Genomic DNA, 17118 nt, shown 5'->3' on the forward strand with positions numbered 1-17118 from the left:
AGGGGCGCAGGGGTGGCAACGAACTTGGTAGGACTGAATGCTCACAGTTTACAGATGTCGTGTCGTGTTCTCTAATTCTATTTGCAGTTCATTCCATACTTTCCACAGTATACAGTAACTTTGTTGATGACTATGATCTTTCGCAAATTGTACTTTGTGGTACAGATGTAACCAGAGAATGTAACTTGGCATGAGTAATTCGAACGTACCAGACTCCTCGTGTGCTGTAACTGCTGTCAGTTTACATCCAAAGTTCGAATTCATAACTGGTTGTTAAATGATCATACAGTGATTCTTTTCTCACCTGGTGTAGCACCCACTTCAGCGAACACTCAGCAAACACTCCGCGGCACTCCTTGTCTTGAGGGGTGTTTTTAATGCTGAGGGCAGCTGTAGATGGGAGCAAGCCAATACGGACTTCAAAATTGGCAAAGGGGTCCAGGAGACAGCAAAACGGAGGGGCAGCCAGTCAGTTCCAAACACTCAGCAAACACTCTGCTTGTCTGTATAATAATAGACTATTCATATATTGCACACATTATTTGTCTCTTGACACTCCTAACTTCCTGTAATCCATCGTCTGAAGAAAACATGGAGTATTTTCGCCCGGTGATGTCACTTCTATGAATGTCTGTCTATGTAAATTGGATAGCCTGCATAGCATATCTTTTGCTGCAGATGGCCTTGCCGGTCCACAAACCGACCCTGGTTCCATCTGCTCTGAGACTCTGCAGGCATTGATGGGGAGGGAGGACGGAAGTTCAGGGTCTTCTGTTGCAAGTGACGGGGAAACAGAACGCCTTGGCTCGGCTTGAACCATCCGTCCCTCTGACTCCCCACCTCGATGTTGGTGTCAGGCAGGGTCATGCCATCAGCCCTTGGCTGACTTGACCGCAATCCAGTGTTGCAGCCTATCTTCCAGGAACGCTGATCACAGCAGACCATAGCTGTTAAAGCAGCATTTCATTTGGTCCTGCATTTCATTAACACCACATGCAGGAGCAACAGTAGCCACAAGCAAGTAAGCGAATTCCCCCACTCCCCATAACATCCTCGGGACCACTAAAACGCACTGGGGCACCCCAATGTCATCTCGTTGCCTCTGAAAAGCCGGTAGATAGATGGGGGGATTGGATCAGTCGCATGTTATGTTTATGGAGCGGCCATAGCTCCGCCAAACGGCTTTTTCAGAGGCAATTCTCGCATCTACGCTCCGTGTTGCTTTGATAACATGAGTAACTGATGAACCCATATGCATGCATCATCATTGTAGGCCGACCCCAACCCTCACCCGAAATCATTTGTCTCACAACATTTTGTCAAGTGTTGGCAATAAAAGGCTGTCGGATTTTATTGTACAGATATGATTATGCAGATAAACAAATAATCGCATATCATATCATACTTTTGGGTACTGGGTCCTGAGGTTACCCCCTCTGGCCCGTGCCGCCACACACAGGCAGGCTCCCGCTGGCCGTGTTCCCCCGAAAGGATCTCCTAATAACAGCCTCTAGATGCAAGAGTTTCTGAGATTTCCCGAAAGAAATGTTCCATGCCTTGGATTGATAAGTGGGTGCCGTCTTTGTTAAAAAGATCTGTTTCACCCAGGGTAATCGCCGGGTGTTTTATGAAACCCAGCCCTCTAGCTGCACAGAATTTCTCTAGTCCCCTGTTGAGTTTTCTTCTAGCAATGTCTACAGATTTGTAACAGTGGGCACTCAGCCATTTCTTTCTGGAAAGGATGGCCGAGAAATATATTTCCGTTTCCCTCCAGTTGTTGGAAATGCCCACCAAGGAGGAGCAGATTTCCTCAAATAGATTTCTCCTTCCTGAGTTCACCAGGTCATTGCCGCCTAAGTGTATTATGAGAAATTCAGGTGTGTCTCTCTATGCGACCAGCTCTGCTTATGTTTCGTGGATGTCGGCCCACCATGAGGCAATGGTATTTCTAAAAGGCGGACCTTCTTTGGTTTCTTCCGCCCATCGGCCTGTCCTGAAGACGAATGAGTGGCCGACCATCCATGCGGAGTTGAGTGAGGTCTTCCGTCGCCTGTTGGTTCTGCAGGGGGGTGGAAAGAGGAAGAGAAAAACGTGGATGGCAATATTAGCTGTGGTCTGATGTATTTTTTTGTAGCAATCCGACTTCCACCCCCCTGGCGGCACCTATTCTGAAGGAGTGGGTACCAAAGTCCTTTGGGTCCCATCCCACGTTGCCGATCGCTTTGATCAGCACCCCTTTAAATTGGTAGCGGCTTAGTGCTGAGGCATCTCGGTGGATTAAAAACCTCCCCCAACCTTGGGCCTTTGCACGTAATAAAGGTTGGTGATACATACTGGCCAGTTTGTTGCATCGTCGATACAACAAATGTTAATGGTTCTTTTGGCCCCAGTTTTTGTCTGTTGGATTTCTATGTTGACGCTGTCTTCTGACCCTGACTTCCATGACGGCTAAACCGTTTGTGGCCTTGGTGCTGGAGGCGATGAGCTCTCCCACCCGGAAGGCCCCGAAGTAGGCCAGAAAAAATGCTGTTTTAAATAGTACGATCTCATATGGGTGCCAACATATGGCTTCCAACTGGTCTGCTATTTTTACCAGTTTGTGGAAATCGAAGGGGCGGCGGGTGTCTACCTGGGGCCCTTCCACTCTGGCCCATCTTTTCATAGCGTAGGAAATGAGGGCGTTCTGGGTGGGATCTGAGTCACCCCATAATTTTGAGAAATATGAGATTGCTACTAGGTGTCTTTTTGCCCAGTCCCTCTTAGAGCCCCGCTCATGCTCACATTTTAAGAATATTTCTGTATTTAATCATTATTAACGTGACATGGTTTAACCCTGTGGCTCTAAATGCCGTTTGTAAACAATTACTGTACTCAGTTGCAGTAGTGCTTGCCAGTGCTCTCTCTGCCCTCTCTATTTAGAACCCTGGGCCAGGATTCGTATTTTCTATGGGCAGCGAGTTGTTGGCACCCGTTTTAAAGGTGCCTGTATCATGTTGGACATCCCGGCCTGGGCGCGCTGGCGTTGATGTTATTTTGTTGGCACCCGTTTTTGAGGTGCCTGGTTTTTGTTGGGCAACCCGGCCATTGCTCTTTGGCGCTGGCGTTGATGCCGTTATTTTTTGGTTCCCATTATTGCCCAGCATTCTGCTGGTATTGGCGCCATCGGTTTGTGGGCGTGCAGCGCTAGCTCCCGGAATCTTGGACACTGAAAGCGAGAAAGCATCTGCAATATTATTGTCTGCTCCTGCAATGTGCTTTGCTTTGACCACAATGTTTTCTTGTAGTGGGACCGCTGTAATGGCTCACAGGACTTTCAGCACTAAAGGGCATTTAGTGGATCTTCTGTTTATGGAGCCTATCACGGCCATGTTGTCGCACCAGACCAAGAGTTCTGTGTTCGCTAGCTGCCTGCCCCAGATGTGTAAAGTAAGCCAGATGGGAAATATTTCTAGGAGGGTGATGTTTCTTGTCCACCCTGCAGTTTGCCATGTTTTGGGCCAGTGTCCTGCCACCCATTCTGAGTCTAGTATGGCTCCAAACCCCCTGCTCCCGGCTGCATCGGTGAAAAGGACCCTTTTTGTCGCTGTGTTCAATGGCGTACGCCAAAGTGTTGTCCCGTTAAAATCTTTAAGGAAATTTCCCAAAATTTCCAGATCTTGTTATACCTTTGCGCCTAGTCGGATGTGTAGTTGGGGTTTGGTGCAAGATTTTATTTTTAGTTCGACTTCTGGAGAATACCCTCCCCTGAGGGATAATTCGGGCTGCGAAGTTGAGGCTTCCTGCTAATGACTGAATTTCTTTTACTGTGCCTTTGTCTTTTGTTGTCAAGCTTTGTATTTTTTTTCCAGGATTTCTGCTATTTTTGTTTCTGGGATTTTGCATAGGCCCTTTGTGGAGTCTATTTCAATGCCTAGAAAAATTATGTTGGTGGCTGGTTTGGTGGTTTTTCCGGCTACCAGGGGGATGCCCCATTGTGCAGCCATTTCTTCCAACGTCGCCAGGACTCTGCTCTGCTGCATTCTTCAGAATTTGCTGGCCACATTACCGTGAAATAATCGAGGTAGTGTACTATCCTGGACCCTGGTTTTTGTCTTTGAAAGGCCCATTGAAAAAAGGAACTGAATTGTTCAAATAGGGCGCAAGATACTGCGCATCTCATGGGTAGGCACCCATCTACAGAGAATTTGTTATTTGAAAATGAAACTTAGCCATTTCTGTGAGTCTGGGTGAACTGGCAGTAGTCTGAACGCGGATTCAATGCCCAATTTGGCCATCGGGGCGTTTGTGCCGCATTCCTGTATGAGTCTTACCGCTTCTTGAAAGTGTGTGTATGATAATGCAGATTCCATGTGCGGAATGCCGTTGTTTAGTGATTGGCCTTTGGGATAAGATAGGTGATGAATTAGCCTAATTTTCCCAGGTTCCTTTTTGGGGACCAGACCTAGCGGCGATATTATGTACTCTTTGAGAGGCATGAGGTCCCAAGGTCCCGCAATCCTGCCTAGTAGTAATTCCTTCTCAATTTTGCTTTCGACCATTTGTGGGTTATCCCTGGCTGACTTCAGCTTGTTTGGAACATTCAGGGACCCGATGCCCTTGAATGGGATGACGAAACCCTGGGTGAAACCCTGCCTGATTGTTTCGCTGATTTCTCTGTCTGGATAATTCATGAGAGCCTCTCTAAAATTGTCTGGCTTGATGGATGAGCAGACTGGGGTTAGAAATGGGGTTGGCGGGGTGCATCTGACGCTATTCTTTTGTATTTTTGGCTGGTAGTCTGGTGCAGTTACTTGCTGCGTGGTCACCGTTGCAGTTTGTGCACGTGTGTTTGTACCAGCATTCTTTTACCCATGTGCACTGGTTTTTCCCAACGTTTTGACATGGGGTGTTGGCTTTTTGAGAATGGTTTTTGTTCTGCCTGTGGGTATAAGATTTAGCCGCCTATGGCTGGTTCTTCCGAAAGGGCTGCTCCCCTTTTTTGTGGTTTTCATTGTCGGAGGGTCTGGGGCCCTGTGAGTTTTTGATATTTTTGGGGGTTATCTGCCCGGTCTCTTCTGAAGGAGGCTCTGCGTTTAACATGTATAAGTCATTCTGGACCTCGTCCCATTCTATGGCTGGCCTCTCTGACATGCTTCTCCTGAATCTAATGTCGTATGCTAGCCAGGTTTTCCCTTTCTGAGCGATTTTTACTTCTCTGATTTTTGTCCACGTATGCCCATAATTTTCTGCCATTGTGGGGGAATTTTTCTTCATAAATATTTGCCAAGATGGCGAAAGCCTGTAGCCAGTTGTCCCAATTCTGTTCTACCTGGCGTTTCTGCTATGGCTTTTTCCTCTATCTTATTGGGATCCCTAAAAGCATACTTCCCTTTGCGTTGGGCTTCTATCAGCAAAAAGATCGCGATGAACTCTTTAGCCCACATGGCTTCTTTGATTGTTATGTCAATGTTCCATGCTAAACATCTTTTGTATCTGTTCAAGATTTCTGCTTGAAAAGATTGAGTTTTTGATCTAATTGGGAACCTACCAATCATTACCGTGTCTGCTTGCTCCTGACTGTCCCGGGGTATTTGTATTGTGGACCGACCATGCTTTTAAAGCACCTGTTGTGTCAGGAGCTGTCGTTGTTGGCGTAGTTAAAACTGTGACGGCTGATGTTGTTGCTGTTGGCACCTGTGCTATTGGTGTTGCTGGTGCTGTTGTAGTTGATGCTGGTGGGGGGGTGGTAACTGTGATGTCCGGTACTAGTGGTAAGGTGGGGTCTGCATGCCTGGACTCTGCTGTGGGAAGTGTTTGTTTGCCCTTAATTTCTAGCAATAATTGCTGCATCTCACTCATGTTCTCGTACAATTTAGACAGTTTTTTGCTACCTTTTCCCATGCCTTCTGCAGACTTCCTCCTCTTTGCCGGTGTCGTCTCGTCCTCATGACTAGTTGGTATGGGGACCCCTTCTTTTGGTAAGGCGTACATATTTACTCTGACCCAGGCCCAGCTGTAGTGCTCCGCTGCCTCCATGGCTGCAAGCAAGTGGGGTGATTTTGGTTTCTGGGACGGTGCTGGAGGTTCCCGGGATTTTCGCTTGGGACCCATGTCTTTTTAGGTCTGCAAAGCTGAAATAGACACAGATGCCTGAATCTGGGCGCTTTGTTTGTTTTTCCTCCGCGCTTGTTTGTGCCGGCCTTGGATCTTGCTTCTACACGCGTTCTCCCCGGGGCGTCTTCTGTTTCAGCGCGGTTTCTCGCCGCTCGCCTGAATTTGAAAGTTTCTGAACAGTACAATGTTCAAAGGAGGGGAGAAAAGATGCTGCGTAAGCAGTGAACTTTTAAAGACTGCTAAAGAAGCAAAGTGTGGAAGACGCTGAGTGAACAGCGAACCTCCTGTCAGTTTGGGTCCCCGTTCAGGGTCCACAAACAGATTGTGTTCTCTTAGAGCATTCTGCTCTTATTTATAAGACCCAGGGAAGCCCTGGGTCTTTGATGTGTATAGTAGTGGGGGCTGTGCGCCAGCCCCCGGCCGGATAGCCAACATGTCAGGCCCCCTGTGGAGGTGGCAGGTTTTTGAACCTGGGCCCTGCGTGGCTGGTGGTTTTCCTTGTTTGGAGGAAGGGTGAGGCGCTTGTTCACACCTCACCCTTCCTCGGCATTGTGTGACAGAGACTGCGTGTCTCTGCTTGTGGGGGAGAGGAGCAGGCGTGGGGGCGGGAGCTGCCCCTTTCCTAGCCTGCCGGATGGTAACATCATTTACTCTGCCTCGCCTTGTGTGGCCCTGCGGCATTGCCCAGAAGCACTCCATGTGACCCATAGTATCAGATTCACATGCAACGGGAACTATCTGGGGCTGAGGTGGGAGGTAATTATCACACAGCCCACAAAATAACAGCAAATGTCAAGACACGTGACAGCCCTGTGAAGCGGACAAACTACTGGCCACTGGTTTCAAGGTTTTTGTAAGTGTATATATATAATATGCCACAATGCTTTACAAGGTTACTCAATATTTCTATTCCTGTGCAATACCTTTATTTTGCCACTGTACATTTATTTTTGGAAATCACAGGAAAGGAATGCATTGTTGGCACAGCGCATACAAAATTGGACATGGATAACGGAGGGGAGGACATGGGTCCTTGACAGTGGGGGGGGGGGGGGAAGAATGTGACTTGAAGACCAAATGTTGCAAGGGAAGGCGGACACCTAAAGGGATCCGGACAGGACAGAATAACATAGAAACGTGCCGATGGAGGAAGGGAGGGGTTGACGTAATTGTCCATAGGGGTAGGGAGAGGGTGCTAGGAAACCGGTTCTTCAGAAAGGAGGGAGGGCTTTGTGGTTGGATTTTGATTTAAGTAGTGGTTGAGTTGGGACTATTTTGGAGAGGAAGAGCATTCCAGAGGAGAGTTAGAGAGTGGAAATGAGAGGGAGCGCAGGGGATTTTAGTGGCAAGGAGGTGAGCCCAGGATCATTGTAACAAGGGGGAGGGGGTGGGGGGGTGTGAGATGAGCAGGCGGGGCGGGTAGGGTAGGGTAGGGCAGGGCAGGGCAGGGCAGGGCAGGGCCATAGATGGCTACAAGTCTACAAGTAAACGTCAAGACTGGCGATCATCTCGCATCTGATGTGTGCAGTCATGGGATCTGTTGACTTTCCACTCGTTTATATTTATATACTCAAAGGCACAGTCTAAATGAAACGCCTGATAAAGAGCGCTGCTTTTTGATGTGATTAATCTGTACCGTCTCATAAAAGTGAGACATGATGGAGATGGACATTTGGCATTCAGCTTTTAAGAATTTTAAAAAGGATTGTTGCATTAGTTATTCAGTAGCATTGTTCTTTTGTCGGAATTGCTAGTAGTTTGGCGAACTTGGGACTCTGCTGAATGCCAAAACCGCACAGTGCCCATGTCCCCTCTGACTACGAAAACATCCCACAGTCTGGGCTCTGTGCTTGGTTAAATATGCTGTGCTGAAAGAAATTGGGTTGCCAGCCCAGTCCCTGCTGTGCATGTTAAGCCTGCCCCTTGTTCATAGCTCAGATGCTGCTTTGAAGGCAAGAGCTCGGCTCTTCTGTCATGTCTTGAATGATGGATGACATTCACTGAGTCCTGTGGCTGCCGATCCCTTCCCCCGCCACCCTCTACTGGCTTGGAATGGCATTACATGGCAAAATTACAAAAGTCGGCAAAGAATAGAACTACTGATGAAGGGGCTTTGCTTGGGATCCTGAGGTGAATCTAGTCTATGGTGGAAGGATGGCCAAGGGAGACACCGAGCATTCGGGTCGGAATGTTGTGAGGGAAACATCAGTGTTTGTCACGGTTGCTTACTATGGCTCGCCAGCATTCCTTTAACTCTCTTTAGGGCCAATAACACCCGAGAGAGTCCAGAAAGAGGTGCAGGGGTAGGGCGGCGGCACATAACTTTCATAACCCGTCTGACACTTTTATGTGAAAGAAAATAGTCCAAAGGGCCTAAATGATGGATGGAATGAGTGCCTTTTTTTAGGTCTATACAAGAGGCGTGCTAATGGTTTCTACTTCCTGGTGGTAATGCTCACCTACTTTTTGAAATTAACATTAACAAAATAGCCTAGCGTGAGGCAAACGGTTAATAACCTTTTGACATCAAGGGGCCAGGATTTTTCAGCTTTACTGTACTAGTTGCACCACGCCATTCCCTTTCCTTCTGTTCCAACGACATTCACCTTCACGCTGTCCATTCTGGACTATGCCACTCTTGGCAGTCACAGAATTAACATTCTGGAGTTTTCCGATGGGGTGCAGTGTGTAGAGATGCCCGTGCAAATAAGTGACCAAACGTCCGTGACTACACGAGGACACCTCGAGCCACTACTGCATCCAACATTACGTTGAATGCTAATTTACAATTCTGCGAATCAGCCTTGCAAACAAAACCCAATTGCTGCAACACTAGCCAACCGCCTTGTCCCTTTTCTGGAACTATGGTCCACCAAACAGGAGTGACATTTGCCCCTTCTGTCACAATTCTCACCCGCTCCCCGGTTTTTTCAATTATGGCACCCCTTGTTTTTACAAATATTGTCATCTTCAAAACCTGTTTGTACCCCCCCTTCCCACACTCCTCCAAACGCTCCCTCCAAGTGCAGGTACCGGAATCGATGGGGCGGTCAAATGCACTAGGGGGTCCCCCTATATTTCTCAACCCATGGAACATATCTCTAGCCTATCAAGTTTACAGGGCCACACATTTATATCGGGTAAGACGTGGGCAAACCTTTCCCTTCATCTGTAGAATCTGTCTCGTACCCTCCAATCTACCCAGCTCAAACTTCTCTAAATAATCCTCCCTTCCTCATACTTCCACAAGAAGGCAAGCCATTCGCCTTCCCTCGCGGCTCGGACATCATGCAGTGAAGCAGTGATATTCTGCATCAAATAGATTTCTTTAGCCTTGTTCACCACTTCCCTTTCGGTTGTCATGCATTCCCTTTTCCATCCAATTACCAAGCGGGGTCTAGCCACCAACAGCAGGAAGTGGGCCATATGTGAGGGGCTTCCACCAACCCAAATACAAATACTGGGTCCTGTTGTATTGCAAACACTTCCACTCCCCCGATCCATCTCAAGACCTCCTTCAAAAAGGGTCTGCACCTTATCGCAGGACCCCCACATGGCCAATAGGAGGCTCTCTGACCACACCTTTGCCAACACTGTGGGTCCATCGGCGGGAACATTCTGGATAGCCTCACCCGATCCATACTGCCATCTGTGTAAGAGCTTAATCCCATGCATCTTGTATTGACATGCAATCGCCGTTTTATGGGCTCCCCTACACATTGCCCCCACAATGCTCCATCTATTTCCCTACCCATATCCCTTTCCCATTTAGTTAGGAGGCTTTCTGTACGGTTTCCCCCTCACATCCCCAAAACCCCATAAAGGGCCAAGATCAGGCCCCCATTTCCCCTACACGTGTCCAAGACTGATTCCACAGGAGTCCATTCCCTCTGTACACTGTCCTTTCATTTCTCTGCCGTCAGAACTCCTTTCAGTTGTAAGGCCTGAAACGGAGTGTACCCATCACCAACGCCATCTCCAATTCCTCTATCAAAATTGATTTCCCCTTAACCCACAGTTGTCCCACTCTATCCAAACCTGCTTTGTACCACTCCAAAATCTCGTGTGAAATCTATTGCAGGATGATTTTTTTGAGCTGCCAGTAGAGGGCGTTGCAGCTCCATCATGTCCTTCTAATTTAATGAATGGTGACTAGCCATTCTTGGTTGCTTGTCTTGCCGAAGATGTTTATTATCTCTTGATGCATATAAAAGGGACATTTGTGGATGTGTCTGTCTGTTCGAATTGTTCAGCAGACTTCCCAACATTCTACAAACCTAGATTTTGACATGTGCGTAGGTTCCATGGTTTAGGCAAAGTAACAAGTATAAAATATAACCGTTTTGGATGGTTTTCTTTAAGTGGTCTGCAATGCTTACCCCTGCCATATGACTCTTTACACTGTAGTTCTACTTTCACTGTTCCTAAAGTTCAGCAGTTCATTGTTCCTAAACTTTTCACACTAACAGCATTCTAGCTGACATTAGCGGCACTCACTTTTGAAGTCATGAGGGTGACACAATATGGTGCTTTTGTAGTTATGTGGGTGACGGGAAACGGTGCATGTCTCTTCAATAGTGTCCGCAATGACGTTGTCCATCACTTCGTAGAAAATCTCATGATTACAGAAACTTAATTTCCCACGGAAGTTAATGATGTATGCCATCTCAACAGTGCAAAGTTTGCATGCTTCATCCCTACACGTACGGGTACGGCACTTCAACCTTACTCGCTTCATCCCTACACGTACGGCACTTATGTTGAGGTTGCTGCTGCCTCGGCTGGTTACGGGACAACAATGATACTCCGCAGTCTCAATGCTCGGACTCAATGCAGCTGGAACCGATTTACGGGATTCATGCTCTTCTCATGGTCAGCTTTGTGACTTGCTCCAGAGTTGGAAACAAAGGCAATTTGCTCACACTTGCTCCTACAGGAAAGACGAGCAATATTGTCTACAAAGAAGCATTGGTTTAGTTCATTAAATAAACTTCGAACTAGGGCCAAAGTAGGAATTACTGTGCAAAGCATGGGTATAACTGCTAGTATTTAGATGTATGCTGGCCTGGTGAGAAGGGGGATCTGTAACTAGTTCCAGCTTGTTTGTGAGCAAGGACAGCACTTGGAAGTCTGTGTGTAAGGTGCTTCAAAAGCAGGGGTGGACTGGCCTATAGGGAACTTGAGATTTCCCGTTAGGCCTATGCAGCCTGGGCAACTTTTGTGTGGTAACCTATTTTATTTCCACATTTTTGCATAGGAAAAGGGTTGGGCTTGCTGGAAATGCGTAATATGGGGCCACTTTGTAAATTATTTTCAGGTCCCCTTTTGGTTCCCAATCCACCCTTGGTCAAAAGCCACATAGAAATGTGCCTGCCGGCAGTGATGATTGCAGACAAGAGCTGCTGCGGGGCGGTACACTCCGGTAATGGAAACGCAGAGAGGCAGGGCATAGGCAAATGGTGCGCTGTATAATCTGCAGACTATACCGCCCCCTGTTATAGCCCATGGATTGTCCAATAGGCAGAGCACGTCCAACTTAATACCAGCCATTATTCCTCTCTGCCAGTGCATTGTCTGCAATGCAACTAGAAACCTAATGCTCGAATGTAGCGTTAATGAGCTTGGCAGGTAATGACCCCCCCAGTCTGACCCCAGGGATGACCAACGGAAGCGAGTGCTCAGGGCTGTTACTGATCCATCCTTCGCTGGCTGAGGGTCATGAATGCTATTTATTTTTATTTGACATTTGTATGGCCCCTATACACAAACATTTCCAGGCGCCACAAGACAAGATGGGAGGGACAAGGGAACAAAAGTAAAACAACAAAACTGTTATATCGGCCATGTGACAATCCTACCATTGAAGTGCATTACAAGGTGGTAAGTGCAGGGGTACAGGGTAGAGGCAGAAGTGCAGGAGTGTGGTGCCCGCAAGGGTGGGGGCGGGCAAGTGCCAGGGGAAGGGAAGATGAGTGCGGTGGACAGGGAGGACCAGGTTGGGCTAGTCTGGGAAAGGAAGCCCGAGGGCAAGTGCTGGCAAGGGATTCTGGGGGGGACTGGTAGGCGGTGGTCTAACCACTGTATGATACTGATGGAACTACGCCCCAGTCGCAGAGGGAGAGTTGGCATGGCATGGGAAGGGGAGAGGAGAGAGGGAGGTTTCCGGAACTTAAGACGATCCAGCTCAAGTCTGAGGGGGCGAGGGGCTGAGAGGCTGTTCCAGATGGAGGAACCAGCCGAGGAAAGGGATCTACTCCCCCCCCCCCCCCCCCCCCACTCTCTCCTTGGAGAAACGTTTGACATGCAGAGAGTTGGAACCAGAGGACCGAAGGACTCTAGCCGGGAGGTATTTAGGGAACGAGAGCTGGATTTAGAGGTCCCAGGCCCCAGACAGCCTTGTGGATGATGCAAAGGGTCTTGAATTTGTTCCTTGCAGTCACCGGGAGCCAGTAAAGAGATTTTAGGGCTAGAGAGATGCGGTCCCTGGGCTTGAGCCCAAGGATGGGTCTCCCAGTCCTATTGTGGATTACTTGAAGGGAGGAAAGGGGTAGATTGAGAAAGAGGCTGCTGTGGTAGTCCAGCCTTGAAAGAACCAGGGCCCTGTAGACGGTGAGCTTCTGGGGGAAGGTGAGGAAATGTAGAATGCCCCGAGGAGGTGCAGCTGAAAGTTGGACTTTTTGGCGAGGTCTGTAATGTGTGGAGAGAAAGAGAGTCAAAGATGATCCCAAGGTTTTTTGCCTCACAAGTGGGTGAGTGGAGGGGATCCATGGAGTCTTACTCTGGCCTGAGAGTGGCGGGGAAACTGGGAGCAGGTGCCCCAATGAGAAGCATTTCCGTCTTCCTGGCATTAAGACCGAGATCATTGGCAGTGTACCATGCCTAAATATAAGGGAGGAGGTGGCGGAGGAGTTTAGAGGAAGGCAGCTTGAAGTAGAGCTGTGTGGCTTCTGCTTAACAGTGGAAATGAGGGGAGAAGGTGGCAATTAGGTGGGCCATAGGGGCCAGGTAGATTTGTAAGAGCCATAGCGATAGGATAGAACCCTGAGGGACACCACGGGTAGAGTGAGGCGGAAGGAAGGAGATAAGTCCCACTAGTGCCCAGTGTGTGATGCCTAGGGTATCATGGAAATGTTTTATGAGGATGGAGTTGTTGACGGTGTCAAAGCCAGAAAAAAAAAAGGTCAAGGAGGATCCCAACAGAGTGAGTGTTTGAGTCCAGATTAGAGAGTAGGTCTTCACATGTGTTCAGGAGAGCAGTTTCCGTGCATCTGGATGCCCTGAAAACCGGACTGGTGGTCATGGGGACAGCCCACCACTTCAGGGTGGAGGGTCAGTTGGGGGATGACCAGCTTCTCCATGAGTTTGCCCCAAAGAAAAGATGTCATAAAGATAGGGTGATAGTTACCCAGGCATGAAGGGTCAGCAGATGGATTTTTTAGGAGAGGGTGCACAAGAGTGCTTGAGGGGTAGTGGGAACGAGCCGGTGGCAAGAGTGGTTGCAGAAGTCAGCCAAGGCTGGGGCGAGAGAGGCAATGTTGTCCTTGATGGTTCTGGAGGAGCAGGGGAGCAGACTTTCGTAGATCGGACACCTAGAGAACTCATCTGGTGCAGTGGGAGAGGTGGAGAGTATGGGGGGGAGAGGGGGAGCAAGGGAGGCAAGAGAAGGTGCTGGGTGGGGAGGGAGTAGAAGATAGAAACGACAAAATGTCCAGAGTTTTGGAGGAGACGTGGGCTGCAAGTGCAGAGCAGAAGGCCTGGGATGGAGGAGGTGACTGCGGTGGGATTGGCAAGTTCCTTGGAGATTTGGAAGAGTTCAGCTGTGGTGTTTGCTCCAGAGATGCAGGCTTGGATATGAGCCCTCTTCATGGAGCAGATGGCGAGGCGATATTGCCTTTGGAGTAGGCGGCAGGCCAGTTTGTCAGAGGATGAGCTCGATGCCTGCCACTTCCGCTTTGCGTTTCAAAGCTGCCAGGTCGGAGTCATGCGAGTTGCATTTGGAGGAAGGATTCACGCTGATCCACATGACGGGGGCCAGGATGTCCAGGGTGTTGGATATAGAGAGATAGAGGTAGGCGGGAGCACAGTCAGAAGAGTCAAATGATGGGGCGGAGGAGGGATGAAGGAGGCAAATGCAGTGACTGACGCACGCTTCATCGGTTGCATGATGGATACTGGCAGTGTGGGCAGAGGCATCATCAGGGGAGGTCAAGGTGGGAGGAGAGTAGAGAGTGGTCAGACCTGGAGAGATGGGTAACAAGAGGGTTGGAGAGGGGGAGGTCTGAGATGCGAGCATCCAAGGTGTGTCTGGCAGAGTGGGTTGGGCCGGAGGGAGGGAGGGAGGGAGGGAGGCAGGCAGGGATGGATGGTGAGGGAAAGAGTGCTGCAGGGGTCACAGAAGTCAACAGTAGACATCTGGAGAGTTGGGATGGATGTAAAGTCCCCAAGGAAGATAAGTTTGGGGCAGGAGGCAAGAAGAGGACTGGTCGGCCCATTCTGAGAGGAAGAGGGAGGTCGATCCGGGGGGCCTGTAGATTGGAACGAGGGTAAGAAAGAAGGTAGGCGAGACGGAGAGCTTGTTGACTAGGCTTTCAATGGAAGAGTAGGTTTGAGTGGGGGATGGTGTAGGCATGAACCCACTCAGGGAAGATCAGAGCCACTCCACCAGGCCGGGAGAACAATGTCAAAGTCAATGTCTTCAAGGAGGTGACAGATGTCAGAGAAGTGTTTGATAGCAGAGTGAGAATTGAGGGCAGCTAAGTGAAGCTGGTTCCCCCCTTTAAAAGATTTACGAGGGGGTGCACAGGGGTGGGGTGCCACCACTGGGGGGGATATGAGGGGCTGCAGGAGGGCGGGGGTGTTGAAGAGAGATGGAAGGCGCCTGTCAAGGAGGAGGAGGAGGAGGTTGGGCTGAGAGCCCTGGGCCATTGTGGTGGACATTAATGGTGCATTTGGAAGATGCGAAGTGAGCCAAGAGCACATTTCATCTGGTGCCACCAATAATGGGTGAGGAGGAGAAACGGGAGGTCAGAAACCATATGGGGAGTCCATAAGTCAGAAGGAACATTAAGCAGAATGCCAGTGATAGTCTGTCAGGAGGAAGCATTGATGTGGGTGTCTGCGATGGGCAGACCAGGGTTGGAAGACGGGCGTGCCTTTTTAAGTTTCTTCCTTCCAGACTTCGTGAGCGAGGGAGGATAGCTGATGGAGAAGCAGGAGAGACGGAGAGCACCATGGGGGCAGAGACAAGAAGGGGGGGGAATCAGAGTATAGCAGGGGAGAGGGTTAGAAGCACTATGCAACAATAGAATCTCACCAGGCGGTCAAGCCGACAAAACCATGTGCACACTGGAAATGTCCTGATTTACAGATGGTTATCAGATTGGAAAGCACGCATAGATTTGAATGTTGCCAGAACACCCAAAAAAGCGGTACAAAAAAGGTGGATGCCCAGTTGGAAGGGTTTGGGTATGTTTGACCTTGTGGAAATTGCCCTCGGCAATTTGACCTAAAAACATTTGACCTTTTTGACCAAACTGACCTCAATTGACACCCCCAAAACCCCCTTTTGACATACTTGCATGAACATAAGGAGCGGGGGACACCCCTGCACCTTATGTTCAGGTAAGTAGGTATTAACCTATTTGACCTAAAACAAGTCAATTTGGTCGAAAGGTCAAATAGGCTAATACCTATAGGTAAGAGTGTTCAAGGACGGTGGGTGGACCAGACCAAGCGATCTATTTTGCTTACCAGGGCAAATTGAAAGTCAAGATTTTCATCATGGTCGGAAATGTGCAGTGGACCAAGTCAGTGAGAATCCTCTGGGAGTGTTGCCAGTACAGGGAGTGTATCTCCCTCCCAGTCCAGACGGGCCTTGTGTGGGCCTTGGTGCTGGGGGCTGGCTCTCTTGCCTGCGGGCTTCCGGTAGGCCAATTAACTCAAGGTCGAGCCAATCGGGAGCAACGTGACTGTTTCGATAGTAGCCTTGTAAGGCACTCTGGTGCCACGGAAGAGGGCGGCCATAATAATGAAAGATGATTGCAACAAACTGAGTAGGTGCTGCCGGCAAGTGTGGTCGAGGATGAAGCAGGTTAAAATGCAGCACGGTGGATATTGGAAGTCTGCTGTTGCTTTAATGAATTTACAATGAGGCGGCACGCCGCAATGCACACTGACGCCCAAATGGGTTTCACCTTCAAGGAATTACGCTCCAAAGCCATTCAATATTCCTGGCATGCAGCTGGGTTAGGTCGGAGGAGTGGGGAGCCAAGTGGCTCTCGTGCTTCAGGATGAAGAAAGCAATGCACTCCGTAAGGAAATGGGATGAGTGCATTTCACACTTGCCTTGTTTCCTACAAACAACAAAGATGCCCAGTTGGGGGAGACAGTAAAGGGAGTAGGTCTCTTCCTGTTTCTACTGCTGGGACATCGCTGGAATGGACTTGTAGGAAGGGGCTGTGGAGGACGGCGTTCAATTGCAAGTGGGGGAAGAGGGTGGGTGGTAGGTGGTAGCGTATGGAGCAAGGGGCTGGGGAATGATGGCGGGAGCAGGGTGAGAAGGGGTTGGAGGCAGCAACCAAAAGGAGGGAAATGGCAGACCACGAGAGAAGCTGAGGTGGTGAGGTTGGAACGCCGGCATGTTCAATGATTGGCTACTTCTCCCTTGGTGCCAATGTGTATTATTGCGTCACATTGTAAAATGTTCTAAATCGCTATGGAACCCTGTATTCTGCTATAAATCAGTTTAGAGCCCTCTAGATAACACAATAACATTGAAACGTTATTTTGCAACCACTCTAAAACTGCAATCATCCAGATCAGCCTAGAAGCTTTCTGAAGGTCCCAGGTTACTGTAGAACCACTGCTGATGATGAATATAGAGCATGTAACCCTCTTGATGCTCTCGCACTTATACCCCCCTCTCCCCGCCCCCCAATCACAAACTCTCAGCTATGACATGAGTAGTCAGTTGATCATCTGGAATGTGAATCCTAGCCCTGTGCGCCCCCTATTCCTTGGTGACCT

General features: G+C 49.1%; 1 protein-coding gene across 3 annotated transcripts in view; it reads left to right on the plus strand.

Annotated features, from left to right (window-relative positions):
• Window positions 1-17118, plus strand: part of STARD3 (StAR related lipid transfer domain containing 3) — a 274830-nt gene that overhangs the window by 201682 nt on the left and 56030 nt on the right. The window lies entirely within an intron of this gene.

The sequence above is a fragment of the Ambystoma mexicanum genome, chromosome 13 (genome assembly GCF_040938575.1).
Source record: "Ambystoma mexicanum isolate Mex_15411 chromosome 13, UKY_AmexF1_1, whole genome shotgun sequence".
Taxonomy (NCBI): domain Eukaryota; kingdom Metazoa; phylum Chordata; class Amphibia; order Caudata; family Ambystomatidae; genus Ambystoma; species Ambystoma mexicanum.